Raw genomic sequence first — 20773 nt, 5'->3', positions numbered from 1 at the left:
ACACTGGACATTTTTTGTTTGTTTGTTTGTTTGTTTGTTTGTTTTTGAGACATTCTTGCTCTGTCACCCAAGCTGGAGTGCAGTGGAGCAGTCTCAGCTCACTGCAACCTCCGCCTCCCAGTTTCAAGCAATTCTGATGCCTCAGCCTCCCAAGTAGCTGGGATTACAAGTGTGTGCCACCATGGCCAGCTAATTTTTCTTTTTCTTTTTCTTTTTGTATTTTTAGTAGAGACAGGGTTTCACCATGTTGGCCAGGCTGGTCTCCAACTCCTGACCTTAAGTGATCTGCCCACCTTGACCTCCCAAACTACTGGGATTGCAGGCATGAGCCATGGTGCCCAGCCACACTGGAAATGTTTTTTGAATGAAAACGTTTTATATCAGATTCTCCATTTATTACTTTACTTGAAAAAACTCTTATTCCCTTGTAGCAACAATCAGAATTAATAACAGTTGTCCCTTGCAGACTGCTCTCTGCCTGTCCAAAGCCCTCAGAGGGTACCTTCACCCACTTCTCCTACTTGTCTGGCTCCTGGGAGCATCTACTGGCCACCTCAGGCCTGATACCTTCAGCCACTCAGCTGCTCTCACTTCCTGTATCCTGAGTCCATGTTCATCAAACAGCCTTCTAGGGCTGGCCTAACTTCTTTTCTTGGTCTTCTACAGCAAGAGAATGTGCTAGTCATGTTGATGTGAGGACTCTTGCCGATGTAACAGTTTTATGTGCCATGAAACTGTACAAACAAACTGGCAGTTTGATTTTACTGATCAGTCTCTAGTAAGTCAGCCTTCAAGAGATGGATTCATTCTTGGTGCATGCACAAAACCAAGCACTGGTCTTCAAGGCTGAGAGTCAAAACAGCAATGTAGTTGCTGCTAAATTCACAGTGATTGTGCTCCCTGGTAAAATGACTTGGGACTGAACTGCCGAATGTCACCATATGAAATCCTCTAGAAACTGAACTTTTCTAAACTGTATTTCTGTATTCAGAAGGTATTTCATGCACTGATTGTTTTATAAATCACATTTGCTTTACAACATTATACTTTTATATTTACAGGGGTGTGTGTGTGTGTGTTTAAAAATCAGAAAATGAGAGATTAAGTTGGTAGAAGAGCGTATAAAAGTTGCAGGTCAAAAATAAAATTATTGGCCGGGCATGATGGCTCATACCTATAATCCCAGCAATTTGGGAGGCCGAGGCGGGCAGATTGCCCGGGGTCAGGAGTTTGAGACTAGCCTGGCCAACATAGTGAAACCCTGTCTCTACTAAAAATACAAAAAGATTAGCTGGGCATGGTGGTGTGCACCTGTAATCTCAGCTACTCAGGAGGCCAAGGCAGGAGAATCGCTTGAAGCGGGGAGGCAGAGGTTGCAGTGAGCCAAGATTGCACTATTGCACTCCCCAGTCTGGGTGACAGAGCAAGACCCCATCTAAAAAAATAAATAAATAAAATAAAATAATCTTTGTCTTTGTAGTCTCCCCTTCCTGCAGAGGGCTGGTATATGTTTTTGGTTGCTTAATTCTTTCTGTTAGTATAACATTTCATGGCTCTTCATAAATTGTAAAAAAAAAAAAAAAATTGCCTTTTCTAATTATCTGATTCTTATCTTCTCCACTTTATTAATGTCATTGCCTCTGCACTCACCCACTAGCCTCCTTTATTTTATAATTTAGCAAATGTCCACCTACATATTGCACCTTAATTGTGTCATCTGCCAAAAAGCAAGTTGATTGGGAAAGAAAATCTTAAAAACACTTCCTACACATTCACACATTGCAGAGGCCTTACATCACAGGCATTTGGGAGTCCCAGTGTGTCTGGAAGAACTTTAGGACGATTCATGCAGCAGACAACTTAGGAAAAAATGAACTCTGAAAGATTCTCTTTAGCACAAGTATTGCAGTGCTGACTCATGTAACAGCTTAGAAATGTTTAAGATCTTCCAACTCTGGCCCACTGCAGCCATAAACATAAACATCTCATTCATTCATTCATTCAAAAAATGGTTATCGAGCATCTACTGTGGACATGTGGCAAAAGATACACCTAAAGCCAATGGAAAGCAAAGTTTTCCTAAACTCAGAGTCAATGATGATAATGATGATGATAGTAAAACAAAGACATTTTTTGTTTTTGCAATGACATAAGTGATTTCTGCTGTTTTGTTTCTTGTGTTCCAGAATAGAACCGTTTGGCAGCTTACAAGAATTTCCAGAAAGTACCAGGTAGATCTATACTTATGATTTGTGTTTTTCTTCTATAAAGAAGTATCTCTGGATGTCAAATTAAAGATTGCTACAGAATGCAGGCTGAAAGCTGACAGCTAATTAGAGAATATTTCTGAATACTGCTTCCAATTAATTTTAAAAACACATCAGAATGTCAGACATTTATTTTCTATCCCTGTCTCCCCTATATCATTCCTATGTCAGCATCACTTATGGTTAAAACATCTCAAAATGAAAAGTAAATATGAATTATATTGATAAATAACAAATTAATAGATCTCAAAAGTATGTCTTTTAAATCACATTTGTAATTGATTAATAAATCAGTCACAAATAAAAGGATCCTAATTGAGCAACTTCTGAGACCTTTAATTTCTAAAAAATGGAATACTTCCAAGGCTGAAATTTCAATAACTAAAATACAAAAGGCACATTTCATCTTCAACAACAGAAAGAAGTGTTTGGGTCAATTCTTCATCAAGGGTACAAACTTTAAGTTTATTTTTCTTCTTGCTTTCTGAGAATCAAAGAGAATAATAGAAGAATAGAAATAGAACCACATTTTTAAAGAACAAAAAATTGACGTTTTAATTATAGAATTGACAATCCAGCTCCAGTCACACTCACTCTGGCATTGGCATAGGAATGGGTTTTATCCCAAAAGAATGATGTACTTTGTACTTTTAGTGAATAATTAGAATTCAGATTGAGATGAGACTATCATATATATATATATATATATATATATATATATATATATATATGATTTTTTTTTTTGAAGCAGGGTCTTTCACTCTGTCTCCCAGGCTGGAGTACAATGATGTGATCATAGCTCACTGCAGCCTTGAACTCCTGTACTCAAGCAGTCCTCCCGCCTCAGCTGCCCAAGTAGCTGGGATTACAGGCACATGCCACCACACACCTGGCTAGAGATATAATTTTAAGTAAACATTAGTGTATGTAAGATCCACTCCCTTTTGTCCTAAAATAGATCAGCTCAACTAAAAACTTATTCCTTTTTCTGTAAACTCTGTCAGCAACAAGCCAAGGAATTTAGTAACCTGAACAAGTGTTCTGGAAGCCATGTGAGATATATTGTTAAAACTGCACGGAGTTACCATTAACTTTTAAATGATAAGAGACACTGCACTATTTTATAATAAAAAGTGACAAAACAATGACTGTGAGTTTCATATGAGAATCCCGTGATTAATTTTGAAACTGCCTTAGTAATCTACAGGTAGACTTAAAGATGTGAAACCAATGAGGACATTTGACAGAAGTGGACTTGATATGGTATTTTATTATAGAAGGGGAAAAAAATCAAGCTAAATGCCAAGTATCATGGATTCTGTGAGAAACCACAGCATGACCTCCTGGGAGATAGCATACATATTTACCTGCGCTGCTCAAAGCCACTACCAAGCTGCTCCAATCGTGAACAGCAGAAGGCAGATGATACCCCACTGCCTGATATTTGCCTTGAAAGGCAAGGACTGCAATGAGTCCATCCCACTCCAGAACTACAGGCTTCAGAACTGGATACTTGGGATCTATGTGACCTTGGCCAGTTTCCATAACCTGAGTCTAACATTTTACCTATAACATTAATAAATTATTATCTGTCAAAATAGAATAAAAATTCTTATCCCACAACAACACAGCGTTGTTGTAGAGACAAATGAGATCATATCCTTAGCAGTGTGCCTGGTAGATATTAAGTGCCCAATAAATGAGAGGAGTTAGAGTGACTCCCCCACCCTCCACTGCTGCTGGAAGCAAAGGAACAAGCTGCCCCTTCTAGATGCTGCTTTGTCTTTGCCTCACAAATGTCACCAAAGTAGAACTACAGCAGCTTCTTCTGGTTTCTTCCTAGAGGACGAAAGTTATACATTTAACGACATAATGTATGTGAGTCCCCCTTGTTGACATTGATGAGATGCCAACAAAGAGAGGTTGTTTTCCTGAGGAGCACTGATGGAGGGGAATACGTGTATCCAGTTCTGTGTGGGGGCCATCCAGTGTAATTTATAATGCCACTATAAACCAAAAATAAATTTCCAACCCCCCCAACTAACTGATTGTGAATGCACCCCCTCCTCTTGACCAAAGGGACCCAAGGAAACCTGAAAAACTAGTTTATGCCATAATGAGAAGGAAAGGGGGTCTCCTCCTTTTGGAATTCAGGCACAACTGACCAGCATTAACATTAAAAACAGGTCTTCAGACTGACAAAGCAGACTCTTCGTAGCAATAAGATACCAAGTTCCAACCTGCCTCTAGTATCACATGGCAGATAAGGAAATAAAAATATATTACCCCAAAATATGTTTCTTTGCATATTTTGAAATGGCCCTGTAAAGCCATCTTTTGTAGGGGAAAATTTGTATCTGTAAAGAATCTCTAATAACATAACTAGATCTTTCCCCTTCTAGCCCCTCCCAGTCCTGAAGAGGTTAACTGAGAGTCTACCACCTTTTAAAAGTCCAAGTAGGACACATTTGCCATCTATTATTTTTAAGGGCAGCCACCTATGAGACTTCATCTACATAATAAAAACCTTGGTTTCCACAACCCCTTTTCTTAACCCAGACACTCCTTTCTATTGATTCCAGGTCTTTAGATAATAACTTTACTGTTTCAACCAATTGCCAGTCAGAAAATCTTTGAATGCTCCCATGACCTATAAGCACTATCTCCTGCACCTCCTCCCTTTGAGTTGTCCTGCCTTTCCAGAGCAAACCAATATATACCTCACATGTGTTGATTGATATCTTATGTCTCCCTAAAACATATAAAACCAAGCTGTAACCCAACCTCCTCTCAGGACCTCTTGAGACTGTGCCTCAGGCCATGTCACTCATATTTGGCTCAGAATAAATCTCTTTAAATATTTTACAGAGTTAGGCTTTTTTCATCAATACCACTGTGCCCATACGAAACACAGGTGAAAACCATTTTCCTTATTATGAGTGGGGTTAAACTTTCCCCACCCCGGCCAGGCGCGGTGGCTCACACCTGTAATCCCAGCACTTTGGGAGGCCAAGGTGGGCGGATCACTTGAGGCCAGGAATTTGACACCAGCCTGGCGAACATGATGAAACCCAGTCTCTACTAAACTACAAAAAAGTAGCTGGGTGTGGTGGCGAGCACCTGTAGTCCCAGCTACTTGGGCAGGCCAAGGCACGAGAATTGCTTGAACCTGGGAGGGGAAGATTGCAGTGAGCCAAGATGACACCACTGCACCCCAGCCTGGGCGACAGAGTGAGACTCCCATCTATAAAAAAAAAAAAAAATTTCCCCAGCCCATGGTCATTTCCCAACTGAAGTCATTGCTCACATATTACCTTCTCAATGAGGCCTCATTTGACTGCCATCTTGAAAACAGCAACCAATCTCCTCATCCTGATTGTTTCCTTACGTTTTCTGTTTTTTTCTTCCTGAGACCCACTGATCTAATGGAAAATATTATTTTCAAATTTGTTATATTTGTTGTATATCATCTGTCTCTTCCAGCTAGAATGTAATCTTTTGGGGTCAGGGAGCTTTGTTTTGTGCCTGGAACAATTGGTAATTGGTTGAATGAATAAATGCATAAATAGATTTATTCATATTTGTATATGCACAGAGAAACTCTGGAAACCTTCTTGAGAAAATAATAACATTTGTTGATAGAATAGGGAAAACTGGAGAGGTGGTCTATATGAATTGGAGACGAGTGGGAGGAAGATTTCAATTCTTAATTTTTGAACCGTGTGAATGATTATATATATATCTCAGACATGACTGGTTCTGAAGTCACCAGCCATCCTTGATAGGCCTGATTTCTTTCTCTCTACTCTTTATAAAGAGACCTCTCTCCCTTCTCTTTTCCCTGCACCTCCTTAATTTCTCTGTCAAGCCTCAAAATAGCAAATGCTCTTCCTGCTACATATGCGCATGCATCTATACATATCTTTTCTGTGTCAATATATGTTTTAAGAAAAGTGTGAAATTAAACTTCAATTTCAAAACAGATATTCTACTCAAATACAGACTGTAATAAAAACATCTTTAATAAAGGCTTACCGAACAACGGCAGCAACAAAAACTTGAATTCAAAGAAGAAGGCCAACCAGGGAGAACCATGGTGACTTTAGGGGGTTTGATGAATTGGTAAATGATGGCAGCTGCTTTAAAGGGCGTTGCCTTCGTTCCCAGGGACCACATAATGGAAGGTCCATTATGGAGTAGGTGAAGTGACCTCTGGGCTGGGAACAGGGACTCTGGGAAGTCCTTGCTGAGCATTCCCTGAGGCCAGGATGTCTGTGCCTCTGGGCTCCCTCCTCTTCCATTCTGATCAAAGGACTCATTGGTGTTATGGCATTTGAGGCAAATGCCTCAGATTGGCTGAGAGAACACAAACAAGCAGATCTACAACGTGGTGCAAAGAAAACAGAAGGGGCACGTGCGTTGAGATGTGTTAAATATTATGAATTCATTTACATAGTCACCAGAGGAAGAACGTGATCGAAAGTCAAGATGAAGCCAAGAGCCTTGCCGTCAAAGCTCTAGCATATTGGAATATAACTAACATTTAAAAATATATATGCTTTATTCTTCCCTTCCAGCCTCTTTTTCTTCTCCCTCCCATGTTTTCCAGCCAGTTTTAGCCAAGTGAATTATTATTCTAGCCAAATTCCTCTAGGAAGGAAAGAATAAACTCAATTCATCTTCATTTCTGTCCTCTGACAAAATGGGTAAGACAGTGATGATATCAATCTTTTACTGGATTTTGCTCACAGGGATTTAATGAATATTTGTTAATATACTGTGATAAGCAATGCAAAAATATGAAGGCCAGCAGAGTGATAATGGCCATGAATTACAAATTCCTAAGTCTTTATTATGCAGAAAACTAATTTGTTCTTACTACATTGAGATCTGACCAGCCCCAGACCCAGTACCTTTTATGTAGTTCTATGAATTTTCATTATGTAAATAATTAAAATATGAGGAAAAGAGACATTTTAAATATAAGGATTTACTTCTAATTTCTCACAAAATTATCTCTGTTTATAAAGAAGAGCTAGTGAACAGTAGTTCTCCAGAATGGAAAATTGTCAGAATCATAACGCGATCTAAAAATGTCTTGTATTAAAACAAAGCCTAAAAACATTTTTAAATAGATTTGTTAGCTTGTCTATTTAATCCACTAACCTAGACAATTAGGTTAATGCAATTGGAAATTGAAAGCAAAATTTTCTATATTGTTGCCTGATACTCTTCAGTGTTGGCTGTTGCTTCCATCCTGAAGCATTGTAAGACACCACTGCTTGAGAGCCTCTCTCTGAAAACAAGACTGTCACATGACACTAGAGCAGAAAGTAGTTGCACATCATTCAGTTGTTTGCTTTGCCCCCTACTTACTCACCGCCATGACTGTAATTATTTTTCCACTGTAGGAGTCACACAATGGAAGAGGAAAAGTTCCCGTCACACCTCCAGGTTATGTAATCACCTAGCCTGAAGGGAACAACCCAGATCCTCTGAGCAGCACCCACAGAGAGAGGGTTCAGACCCAAAATAGTAACTTTGCCCCGAGCAGCAAAAAGAGGATACAATTCCCCTATGACACCCATAAACTGCAACGCAGTCTTTGTAGTCGCAACTGAGCTTTCCTAGAGTGCTCAACAGAAGTCACACCCCAGTGGTCAAGTGCTGAAGGAAGGACCAAGACAGAATCAAAGTCCTAGCAGTTGACATGGCAACAGCAATAGGGCAATGAAAGGTTTCCAGAAGCAAATCTGTCTCAAGAGTTTATAATGCAACCATATGCTGTCTCTGTCTAACACATGCCGAATGAAGACAGATTCAGTCTGTTTTCTGACTACCTCCATCAGTTTGCATTATCTGGTGAAATTCTGGAGAGGCAAGTCAGATGAGGCAGTTCCCAGACCCGGGTCTTCAAGTTACTGTAACAAAGAAGGCTTAGGCCCTTTCTTTCTAGCTTGTGCAGGAAATGCAGGCATAAGCCATCACTGATGTATGTTTAGCTCAGTTGGCTGAAATTTCTGGTTGTACTGTAACCTCTACCAGCCTCTAAATGCAGTGTGGCTGATCTAATCACAAAACAGATTCAATCATTATTGTACTACTTGGAAATACTAAGAGCTAATCCAGATGCCACAAAGTAATGTTCCTTCTTTGACTCGGAATTTGTTTTAGAAAAAGCAACAAGAGGACATTTCTTTTTCTCTTGATTCCTGTGATGGTTTATTTTATGTGTCAATTTGAGCAGGCCACAGGTTACCCAGATTAAACACTGTTTCTGGATGTGTGGCAAAGGTATTTCTGGCTGAGGTTAGCATTTGAATTGAGTCTATTGTTGGACGCAGCAGAGTAGTTTGCCTTCCTTAATGTGAGTGGGCATCACCCAATCCATTGAGGGCCTGAGTAGAACAAAAGGTGGAAGAAGGGAGAATTCACCCTTTTATTCCTACCTCACTGCTTGAGCTGGGACATCTAACCTCTTCTGCCCTGGGATTGCTCCCCTGGTCAGCTCCCCGGTTCTCAGGCATTTGGACTCAGACTGAATTACACCACTGACTTTATTCAGTCTCCAGCTTGCAGATGGCAGATCATAGGATTTAACCTCCATAATCATATGTGCCACTTCCTCCAATAAATGTCCGGTGTGTGTGTGTGTTTGTGTGTGTGTATGCGTATCTCCTATTCTCCTGTTCAAGGTTCATCCATGTTGTAGTATGTGTTAGAATCTTAGACCTTTCTAAAGCTGAATAATATTCTATTATATGGATATACCACATTTTGTTTATTCATTTTTCTATTGATGGACATTTGAATTGTTTCAGTCTTTCGGTGAATGTGAATAATGCTGCTGTGAACATTGGTGTACAAGTATCTGTTTGAGCACCTGCTTTCAATTCTATTGTGTATGTATCCAGGAATAGAATTATTGGGTCATGTGGTAATTCTATTTAACTTTTTGAGGAGCCATCAAACTTTCCTCCACCATGGCTGCACGATATTTTACGTTCCTGCCAAGTCCTCCAGCACCCCTCTTTTAAAATTTATTTCTTCTAAAAAAAAAACAAAAAAAAATGGGATACATATACAGAACATGCAGGTTTACATAGGTATACGTGTGCCATGGTGGTTTGCTGCAACTATTGACCCATCCTCTATGTTCACTCCCCTTAACCCCCACCCCCCAACAGGCCCTGGTATGGTTTGTTCCCTGTGTCCATATGTTCTCAATGTTCAACTCCCATTTATGAGTAAGAACATGTGGTGTTTGGTTTTCTGTTCCTGCATTAGTTTGCTGATGATGATGGCTTCCAGCTTCATCCACATCCCTGCAAAGGACATGATCTCATTCCTTTTTATGGCTGCATAGTATTCCATGGTGTATATGTACCACATTTTCTCTATCCAGTCTATCATTGATGGGCATTTGGATTGGTACCATGTCTTTGCTATTGTAAATAGTGCTGCAATAAACATACATGTGCATGCATTTTTATAGTAGAATGATTTATCATCTTTTGAGTATATACCCAGTAATGGGATTGCTGGGTCAAATGGTATTTCTGGTTCTAGATCCTTGAGGAATCACCATACTGTCTTCCACAATGGTTGAACTAATTTACATTCCCACCAACACTGTAAAAGCATTCCTATTTCTCCACAGCCTCGCCAGCATCTATTGTTTCCTGACTTTTTAATAATTGCCATTCTGACTGGCATGAAATGGTATCTCATTGTGGTTTTGATTTGCATTTCTCTGATGATCAGTTATGTTGAGTAGTTTTTTTTTTTCATACGTTTGTTGGCTGCGTAAATGTCTTCTTTTGAGAAGTGTCTTGATATCTTTTGCCCACTTTTTGATGGGGTTGTGTTTTTTTCTTGTAAATATGTTTAAGTTCCTTGTAGATTCTGGATATTAGCCCTTTGTCAGATGGATAAATTGCAAAAATTTTCTCTCATTTTGTAGGTTGCCTGTTCACTCTGATGACAGTTTCTTTTGCTGTGGAGAAGCTCTTTAGTTTAATTACATCCCAGTTGTCAATTTTGGCTTTTGTTGCAATTGCTTTTGGTGTTTTTGTCATGAAGTCGTTGCCCATGCCTCTGTCCTGAATGGTATTGCCTAGGTGTTCTTCTAGGGTCTTTATGGTTTTTGGATTTACATTTAAGTCTTTAATCCATCTTGAGTTAATTTTTGTATAAGCTGTAAGGAAGGGGTCAGTTTCAGTTTTCTGCATATGGCTAGCCAGTTTTTCCAGCACCATTTACCGAATAGGAGATCCTTTCCCCATTCCTTGTTTTCATCACGTTTGTCGAAGATTAGATGATTGTAGATGTGTGGTGTTATTTCTGAGGTCTCTGTTCTGCTCCATTGGTCTACATGTCTGTTTTGGTACCAGTACCATGCTGTTTTGGTTACTGTAGCCTTGTAGTATAGTTTGAAGTCAGGTAGTGTGATGCTTCCAGCTTTGTTCTTTTGGCTTAGTATTGTCTTGGCTATATGGGGTCTTCTTTGATTCCATATGAAATTTAAAATTGTTTTTTCTAATTCTGTGAAGAATGTCAGTGGTAGTTTGATGGCAATAGCATTGAATATATAAATTACTTTGGGCAGTGTGGCCATTTTCACAATATTGGTTCTTCCTATCCATGAGGATGGAATATTTTTCCATTTTTTTGTGCCCTCTCTTATTTCCTTGAGCAGTGGTTTGTAGTTCTCCTTGAGGAAGTCCTTCATATCTTTTGTTAGCTGTATTCCTAGATATTTTATTCTCTTTGTAGCAATTGTGAATGGGACTTCATTAATGATTTGGCTCTGTGCTTGTCTATTGTTGGTGTAAAGGAATGCTTGTGATTTTTGCACATTGACTTTGTATCCTGAGACTTTTGAAGTTGCTTATCAGTTAAAGAAGTTTTGGGGCTGAGATGATGGGGTTTTCTAAATATAAAATCATGTCATCTGCAAACAGAGACAATTTGACTTCCTCTCTTCCTATTTGAATACCCTTTATTTCTTTCTCTTGCCTGATTTCCTGGCCAGAAATTCTAATACTGTGTTGAATAGGAGTGGTGAGAGGAGAGCATCCTTCTCTTGTACTGGTTTTCAAAGGGAATGCTTCCAGCTTTTCCCCATTCAATATGATGGTGGCTATGGGTTTGTCATAAATAGCTCTTATTATTTTGAGATATGTTCCATTAATACCTAGTTTATTGAGAGTTTTTAACATGAAGGGATGTTGAATTTTATCAAAGGCCTTTTCTGTATCTATTAGATAATCATGTGGTTTTGTCTTTGGTTCCATTTATGTGCTGGATTACATTTATTGATTTGCATATGTTGAACCAGCCTTGCATCCCAAGGCTGAAGCCAACTAGATCATGGCAGATAAGTTTTTTGATGTGCTACTGGATTTGGTTTGCCAGTATTTTATTGAGAATTTTTGCATCTATGTTCATCAGGGATATTGGCCTGAAGTTTTCTTTTTTTGTTGTGTCTCTTCCTGGTTTTGGTATCAGGATGATGCTGGCTTCATAAAATGAGTTAGAGAGGAGTCCCTCCTTTTTAACTGTTTGGAATAGTTTCAGAAGGAATGGTACCAGCTCCTCTTTGTATTTCTGGTAGAATTCAGCTGTGAATCCATCTGGTCCTGGGCTTTTTTTTTTTTTTTTTTTTTGGTTGGTAGGCTATTAATTACTGCCTCAAATTCAGAGCTTGTTATTGGTCTATTCAGGGATTCAACTTCTTTTTTATTTAGTCTTGGTAGGGTGTATGCATCCAGGAATTTATCCATTTCTAGATTTTCTAGTTTATTTGCATAGAGATGTTTATAGTATTCTCTGATGGTAGTTTGTATTTCTGTGGAGTCAGTGGTGATATCCTCTTTATCATCTTCTATTGTGTCTATTTGATTCTTCTCTCTCTTCTTCTTTATTAGTTTAGCTAGCAGTCTATCTGTTTTGTTAATTTAAAAAAAAAAAAACCTGCTCCTGGATTCATATAATTTTTGGAGGGTTTTTCATGTCTCTATCTCATTCAATTCTTCTCTGATCTTAGTTATTTCTTGTCTTCTGCTAGCTTTTGGATTAGTTTGCTCTTGCCTCTCTAGCTCTTTTAATTATGATGTTAAAGTGTCAATGTGAGATCTTTCTAGCTTTCTGAGGTAGGCATTTAGTGCTATAAATTTTCTTCTTAACACTGCTTTAGCTGTGTCTCAGGGATTCTGCTGTGTTGTCTCTTTGTACTCATTGGTTTCAAAGAACTTCTTGATTTCTGCCTTAATTTCATTATTTACACAGGAGTCATTCAGGAGGAGGTTGTTCAATTTCCATGAAATTGTGTGCTTTTGAGTGAGTTTCTTAATCTTGAGTTCAAATTTGATTGCATTGTGGTCTGAGAGACTGTTACGGTTTCAGTTATTTTGCATTTATTGAGGAGTATTTTACTTCCAATTGTGTGGTCGATTTTAGAATAAGTGCCATGAGCACTGAGAAGAATGTACATTCTGTTGATTTGGGGTAGAGAGTTCTGTAGACGTCTACCAGGTACACTTGATCCAGAGCTGAGTTCAAGTCCTGAATATCCTTGTTAATTTTCTGTCTTGTTGATCTGTCTAATACTGACTGGGGTGTTAAAGTCTCCCACTATCATTGTGTGGGAGTCTGTCTCTTTGTAGGTCTCTAAGAACTTGTTTTATTGGGTGCCCCTGTATTGGGTGCATATATATTTATAATAGTTAGCTCTTCTTCTTGAATTGTTCCTTTTACCATTATGTAATGCCCTCTTTATCCTTTTTGATCTTTGTCGGTTTAAAGTCTGTTTTGTTAGAGCCTAGGATTGCAACCCCTGCTTTTTTTTTTTTTTTTTTTCTGAGATGGAGTCTTGCTCTGTCACCCAGGCTGGAGTGCAGTGGCACGAACTTAGCTCACTGCAACCTCTGCCTCCCAGTTCAAGAGATTCTCCTGCCTCAGCTTCCCTAGTAGCTAGGATTACAGGTGCCCACCGCCATGCCCAGCTAATTTTTGTATTTTTTGTAGAGACGGGGTTTCACCATGTTGGCCAGCCTGGTCACGAGCCGAACTCCTGACCTCTGGTGATCCGCCCCCCTCAGCCTCCCAAGGTGCTGGGATTACAGGTGTGAGCCACCATGCCTGGCCACCCCTGCTTTTTTTTTGCTTTCCATTTACTTGGTAAATTTTCCTCCAACCTTTTATTTGGAGCCTGTGTGTGTCTTTGCACATAAGTTGGGTCTCCTGAATACAGCACATCGATGGGTCTTGACTCCTTATCCAGTTTGCCAGTCTGTGTCTTGTAATTGGGGCATTTAGTCCATTTACATTTAAGGTTAGTATTGTTATGTGTGAATTTGATCCTGTCATCATGATGCCATTTGGTTATTTTGCACACTAGTTGATGGAGTTTCTTCGTAGTGTCATTGGTCTTTATATTTTGTTGTGTTTTTGCAGTGGTTGGTACCAGTTTTTCCTTTCCATATTTAGTGCTTCTTTCAGGAGCTCTTGCAGGGCAGGCCTGGTGGTAATGAAATCCCTCAGCGTTTGCTTGTCTGTAAAGGATTTTATTTCTCCTTTGCTTATGAAGCTTAGTTTGGCTGGATATGAAATTCTGGGTTGAAAATTATTTTAAGAATGTTGAATATTAGCCCACACTTTCTTCTGGCTTATAGAGTTTTTGCTGAGAGGTCTACCGTTAGTCTGATGGGCTTCCCTTTCTAGGTGACCTGTTCTTTCTCTCTGGCTGCCCTTAACATTTTTTTCTTCATTTCAACCTTGGAGAATCTGACGATTATGTGTCTTGGGGTTGATCTTCTCATGGAGTATCTTAATGGTGTTCTCTGTATTTCCTGAATTTGCATGTTGGCCTGTCTTCTAGGTTGGAGAAATTCTCCTGGATAATATCCTGAAGTGTGTTTTCCAGCTTGTTTCCATTCTCCCCATTTCCTCTGGTACTCCAGTCAATCATAGGTTTGGTCTTTTTATAAAGTCCCATATTTCTTAAAGGCTTTGCTCATTCCTTTTCATTCTTTCTTCTCTATTCTTGTCTGCATGTCTTATTTCAGTAAGGTGGTCTTCAAACTCTGATATCCTTCCTTCTACTTGGTCAATTCAGCTGTTGATACTTGTGTATGCTTCACGAAGTTCTTGTACTATGTTTTTCAGCTCCATCAGGTCATTTACGTTCCTCTCTAAACTCGTTATTCTAGTTAGCAATTCCTCTAACCTTTTATCAAGGTTCTCAGCTTCTTTGCATTGGGTTAGAACATGCTTCTTTAGCTCATCATAGTTTTTACTATTCATCTTCTGATGCTTACTTCTGTCAATTCGTCCATCTGATCCTCCATCCAGTTCTGTGCCCTTGATGGACAGACATTGCGATCATTTGGAGGAGAAGAGACACTCTGGTCTTTTGGGTTTTCAGCATTTTCTTTGTTGATTATTTCTCATCTTTGTGAGTTTGTCTTGTTTCAGTCTTTGAGGCTGCTGACCCTTGGATGGGGTTTTTGGGGGGTCTTTTTGTTGTTTTTGTTGTTGTTGATGATGCTATTGTTGCTTTCTGCTTGTTTTTCCTTCAATAGTCCTGTCCCTCTTCTGTAGGGCTGCTGCTGTGTGCTAGGGGTTTACTTCAGGCCCTATTAATCTGATTTTCTCTGTGCCTGGAGATGTCATTCAAGGAGGCTAGAGAGCAGCAAAGATGGGTACCTGATCCTTCTTCTGGGACCTCTGACCTTGAAGGACACCTACCTGATGCCACTAGGATTGCTCCTGTATATGGTGTCTGACAACCCATGTTGGAGGGTCTCACCCAGTTGGGTGGCATGGGGAGCAGGACTCGTTTAACAAAGCACTTTGTCCCTTGGTGGAGAGGGTATGTTTCACTGGAGGGAAACCCACTTATCTGGTCTGCCCAGATTCCTCAGAACTACCAGGAGGAGTGGTTAAGTCTGCTAGTCTGCAGAGACTGTGGCCACCCTTCCCCCTAGAGGCTCAGGCCCAGGGAGATCTGAATTCTGTCCCTGAGCCTCTGGCTGGAATTATTGGAGATCCTGCAGGGAAGCCCCACCCACTAAGGAAGGATGGGTCAGGGTTACGCCTGAAGAGGCTTGTAGTAGAGACAGGGTTTCGCCATGTTGGCCAGGCTGGTGTAATACTCCTAACCTCAAGTGCTCTGCCCACCTCGGCCTCTGAAAGTGCTGGATTGCAGGCATTAGCCGCCACTCCCAGCCCAAGCTCCCCCTTTTAATGCCTTTGAGAAGGTGTAACCTGTGTCACTTTCTCAGATTTCAAGGTCCAGGGGTAGATTGCCAATAAACCCAATTCTGGGAGTCAGTGTCAGTACATTTCCTTGATATCACCCTGAAATCCTGATAAGTTAAAGTCGATAAACATTAGTTGAGTACCTGGTATGAGTCAGGCAACATGGCAGGCATTAGAGATACAAAGAGCTCATAGGCTGGTGAGGTGGACAGACATTTAAATGCAAAAATATAGTATAATGAATCCAATAGTAGAGGGATGTGCAAAGCAATAAAAGGGCAGGGAAAGCTTTGCAAAAGGAATGGATTGAGGTGGGTTTTGAATGATGAACAGGAGTTTGCCAGGTGGGAATAAGGAAAATAGCACAAGAAGGGAAAAGTAAGTGCAAAGCACATCCACAGGAACATCGTATTCTCAGGGAACTGAGCATTGTTCATTGTGGCCATAGTTTACTGCCTGGTTTCTGGCCTATTCACACCCCCTCAGAAACTCTGTGGAGAGGGCAGGAAGACATGCATGTGTGTAAGCATGTATTCATCTATGCACTTGAATCTGAGGGTAGGAAGTGATGGCATTTCACAAGGCGGTGTCTGGAATCTTGTGAGTTGTGGTCAAATGCCGGAGCCTAGTGATGCTGTGTTAGGAAGGGGATTGCAGGGTGACACCTGATTCCTTGAGGCATTGAGATGATTGTTAATAAACAAAATTATAAGACACCTGGGGATAGGAAATATGTCCCATTTAGGACTTTAGAAAAATCAACTTTTGACTGATCCAATTTCAGCAATATGGCAGACTGAGAAACATGAAAACCCTCCCACTGCAATGCCTAGAAAGGATTTATAAAATATAATACAAATTATTTTAAATGCAAAGCCAAATTCATACATTCTTAAAACAGGAACATCTCCAAGTGCCAGAAAATGGGTCACTGGAAACCACAGAGGTGACCTGAAACCATAGGCCAGGGTAGTTCAGGGATAAGGGATGCAGATGGATAGTGAAGGGTAAGGGGAAGCTTACAAGGAGGAATCAAGAAATCCACAATCATAGTGAGACTGTAACACACCTCTCTGTTACTGATAGTTCAAGCAGACAAAAAGTCAAGGTTTAGATTTGAATATCATAGTAAACATTCTATTTGTCCTTGGGGAAACCAAACAAACATTATAGGATCCTCAGCCACAGCCTAAACCCTTGAAGCACTTTCTCAAAAGGAACAAAGATCCATGATATGGAAGTGAAGAGTGCTTCCCTCCTGTTTGGGATCTTACCTTTTATGTGAATCCTGAATGATAAATAAAAGTTCTAACAAATGAGCAGCTCTCACAAGGGACACAATGGATGAGGAGGATTCTTTTGACCCTGATTAGAAGGGAAGAGGAGCAATTGAGAAATAAATATTAGAGTTAAACTGTTGTGAATGTGTATTAGTTTTCTATGCTGTGTAACAAATTACCACATATTTAGGGGCTTAATACAAGACTAAGTGAAAGAAGTCAATCAAAAAAGACCACATATTATGCAAGTTCATTCACATGAAATGTCTTGAAAAGGCAAATTTATAGAGACAGTCAGTAGTTTAGTAATTGTGTAGGGCTGAGGAGTTGGGGAGTAACTGCTAATGTGTGTGGAGGCTTTTTGGGAGGAGATGAAATGTTCGAAGATTGTGGTAATGCTTACAAACTCAGTGAATATACTAAAATTCATTGAATTGTACATTTTAAATAGGTGAATTATATAGTATACAAATTATACCTCAGTAAAGCAATTAAACATGCACACTAACACATACATACACACATTATCATGTCACAGTTTCCATGGGTCATGATTCCAGGAACCATTCAGCTGGGTCCTCTGCTCTCAAATGGTTGCAATCAAGGTGTCATCTGGGCTATGTTCTCATCTAGAGGCTCAGTTAGGGAAAATTTGCTTCCAATCTCACTCAGGTTGTTAGCAGAATTCACCTTCTTGCATCTGTAGATCTGAGGGCTTTGGTTTCTTGCTGTATTGGGTGAAGACCACCCTCAGCCCCTAGAGGCTGCCTGCAGCTCCCAGCACACAGCCCTCTTCATATCCAGGTCACATCATGGCCACTTGCTTCTACAGAGCCAGTAGGAGAGCAACAGTGAGTGCCAGTAGCATGGAGTCTTCTTTAATGTATTATGACATAATCATAGGGGTGATATCCCATCACCTTTGCCATATGCTTTTGGTTAGAAGTAGGTTGCAGATCCAGCCAGGCACGGTGGCTCACACCTGTAATTTCAGCACTTTGGGAAGCCGAGGCAGGCGGATCACAAGGTCAGGAGATCGAGACCATCCTGGCTAACACAGTGAAACCCCATCTGTACTAAAAATACAAAAACTTAGCCGGGCATAGTGGCAGGCACCTGTAGTCCCAGCTACTCAGGAGGCTGAGGCAGGAGAATGGTGTGAATCCAGGAGGTGGAGCTTGCAGCGAGCTGAGATTGCACCACTGCACTCCAGCCTGGGCAACAGAGCGAGACTCTGTCTCAAAAAAAAAAAAAAAGAAGTAGGTTGCAGATCCTACTCACACTCAGAGGAAGGGGATTTGAATATTAGAAGGCAGGGGTCATTGGGAGTAACCTTAGAGTCTGTCCACTGCTGGCCACGACCTGGATATAGACATTCTGTGTTGCTATCCTGGGACTGTTTATCAACAGCTTCCTCACCAATGCCAGAGCAGGGTAACGACTTCCCATCTCACCTTCGGCATGTTGTTGATACAATTTGTCCCATAGCCATTGCCTATAAATGATGGCGAACACAAAACTTGCTAGTTTTCACTTGTGTATTTTATAAAAGTACTACACGACTATGGAAACATTCCAAACAGTACAGACAGGTATAAGTATTAAGTAAAGATTCTCTATGTCTTTTCTCGTTCACAATCACCTTGTTCTACTTCTCATGAGTAATCTTTGGAAATAGTTTCTGGATAGTGCAAATTATCAAGATTATCACCATTTCAGTATAACAAGAGCACCATCCATACAAGCAAAAATAGGAGTTCTCCTGGGCCAAGTCAGTTATTTAGTTTTCTGAGGCAGCTAAGATGAAGATAAACAGATAAGAGATTCAGTAAGGTGGAAAAGAGGTGAAAACAGGGCCACTGCAGAGAGGCAGCCTCCAGCCTGTGCTTCTGTGCCCAGGCTCAAATAATAAAAGTTCAAAGATAGGTGGAGAAGACATTAAAACCAAAAGGATAATTATAAAATAAGAAAATTAAAAGGAATAAAATAAAGCAATTTACATAGTATAAAACCAATAGATTAGTTAGTTGGAAGTAAAGAGGAAAAATATTATAAAATATCTATGAAAAACATGAAAGTAAATAAAGGTCATAATGAAAGCAATTAAAAGTCCAAACATAAACTAGAAAACCTAGAGAAGATGGATAAATTCCTGGAAATATACAACCCTCCTAGATTAAACCAGGAAGATATAGAAACTCTGAACAGACCAATAACAAGCAGTGAGATTGAAATGGTAATTAAAAATTTGCCAACAAAAAAGAGTCCAGGACCAGATGGATTCACAGCTGAATTCCACCAGATATTCAAAGAAGAACTGGTATCAATCCTGTTGACACTATTCCACAGGATAGAGAAAGAGGGAATCCTCCCTAAATCATTCTATGAAGCCAGTATCACGCTGATACCAAAACCAGGAAGGGACATAACAAAAAAAGAAAACTACAAACCAATATCCTTGATGAACATCGATGTAAAAACCCTCAATAAAATACTGGCTAACCAAATCCAACAGCATATCAAAAAGATAATCCACCATGATCATGTGGGTTTCATACCAGGGATGCCGGGATGGCTTAACATCTGCAAGTCTATAAATGTGATACACCACATAAACATAATTAAAAACAAAAATTACATGGTTATCTCAATAGATGTAGAAAAAACATTCAACAAAATCCAGCATCTCTTTATGATTAAAACCCTCAGCAAAATTGGCATAGAAGGGACATACCTTAAGGTAATAAAAGCCATCTATGACAAACTCACAGCCAACATTATACTGAATGGGGAAAAGTTGAAAGCATTCCCCCTGAAAACTGGAACAAGACAAGGATGCCCACTTTCACCATCTCTATTCAACATAGTACTGTATGTCCTAGCCAGAGCAATCAGACAAGAGAAAGAAATAAAGGGCATCCCAACTAGTAAAGAGAAAGTCAAACTGTCACTGTTTGCTGATGATTATCATCATATACCTAGAAAACCCTAAAGACTCATCCATAAAGCTCTTAGAGCTGGTAAATGAATTCAGCAAAGTTTCAAGATACAAAATTAATGTACACAAATCTGTAGCTCTGCTATACACCAACAGCGACCAAGCTGAGAATCAAATCAATAACTCAACCCTTTTTACAATAGCTGCAAAAAAATAAATAAAGTAAAATAAAATACTTAGGACTATACCTAACCAAGGAGGTGAAAGACCTCCATAAGGAAAACTACAAAACACTCCTGAAAGAAATAATAGACAACACAACCAAAAGGAAACACATCCCATGCTCATGGGTGGGTAGAATCAGTATTGTGAAAATGACCATACTGCCAAAAGCAATCTACCAATTCAGTGCAATTCCCATCAAAATACCACTATCAGTCTTCACAGAACTACAAAAAACAATCCTAAAATTCATATGGAACCAAAAAAGAGCCGCAAAGCCAAAGCAAAACTAGGCAAAAAGAACAAATCTGGAAGCATTACGTTACCTGACTTCAAACTGTACTGTAAGACCATAGTCACCAAAACAGCATGATACTGGTATAAAAATAGGCACATAGACCAATGGAACAGAATAGAGAGCCCAGAAATAAACCCAAATACTTACAGCCAACCGATCTTCAAACAAGCAAACAAAAACATAAAGTGGGGAGAGGACACCCTATTCAACAAATGGTGCTGGGATAAATGGTTAGCCACATGTAGGAGAATGAAACTGGATCCTCACATCTCACCTTAAAATCAACACAAAATGGATCAAAGACTTAAACCTAAGGTCTGAAACCATAAGAATTCTAGAAGATAACCTCAGAAAAACCCTTCTAGACATTGGCTTAGGCAAGGGTTTCATGACCAAGAACCCAACAGCAACTGCAATGAAAACAAAGATAAATAGATGGGACATAATTAAACTAAAAAGCTTCTGCATAGCAAAAGAAATAATCAACAGAGTTAACAGACAACCC

The 20773-nt window shown here is 39.7% G+C and overlaps 1 protein-coding gene across 10 annotated transcripts in view; it reads left to right on the top strand.

Moving 5' to 3' along the window:
- Positions 1-20773, top strand: part of TRIM9 (tripartite motif containing 9) — a 266633-nt gene that overhangs the window by 92969 nt on the left and 152891 nt on the right. For 7 of the 10 annotated variants that reach the window (XM_055097574.3, XM_034937545.3, XM_034937543.4 and 4 more), the window contains exon 2: positions 2187-2231. The exons of the other annotated variants lie outside the window; for them this stretch is intronic. The gene's annotated coding sequence lies outside the window, so the exon portion shown is untranslated. The remainder of the gene's footprint in view (positions 1-2186; positions 2232-20773) is intronic. 10 annotated transcript variants of the gene reach the window in all.

Source organism: Pan paniscus, chromosome 15 (genome assembly GCF_029289425.2).
Source record: "Pan paniscus chromosome 15, NHGRI_mPanPan1-v2.0_pri, whole genome shotgun sequence".
Taxonomy (NCBI): domain Eukaryota; kingdom Metazoa; phylum Chordata; class Mammalia; order Primates; family Hominidae; genus Pan; species Pan paniscus.
The sequence above is the reverse complement of the archived record's forward strand: the minus strand, read 5'-3'. Positions and strand labels throughout refer to the sequence as shown.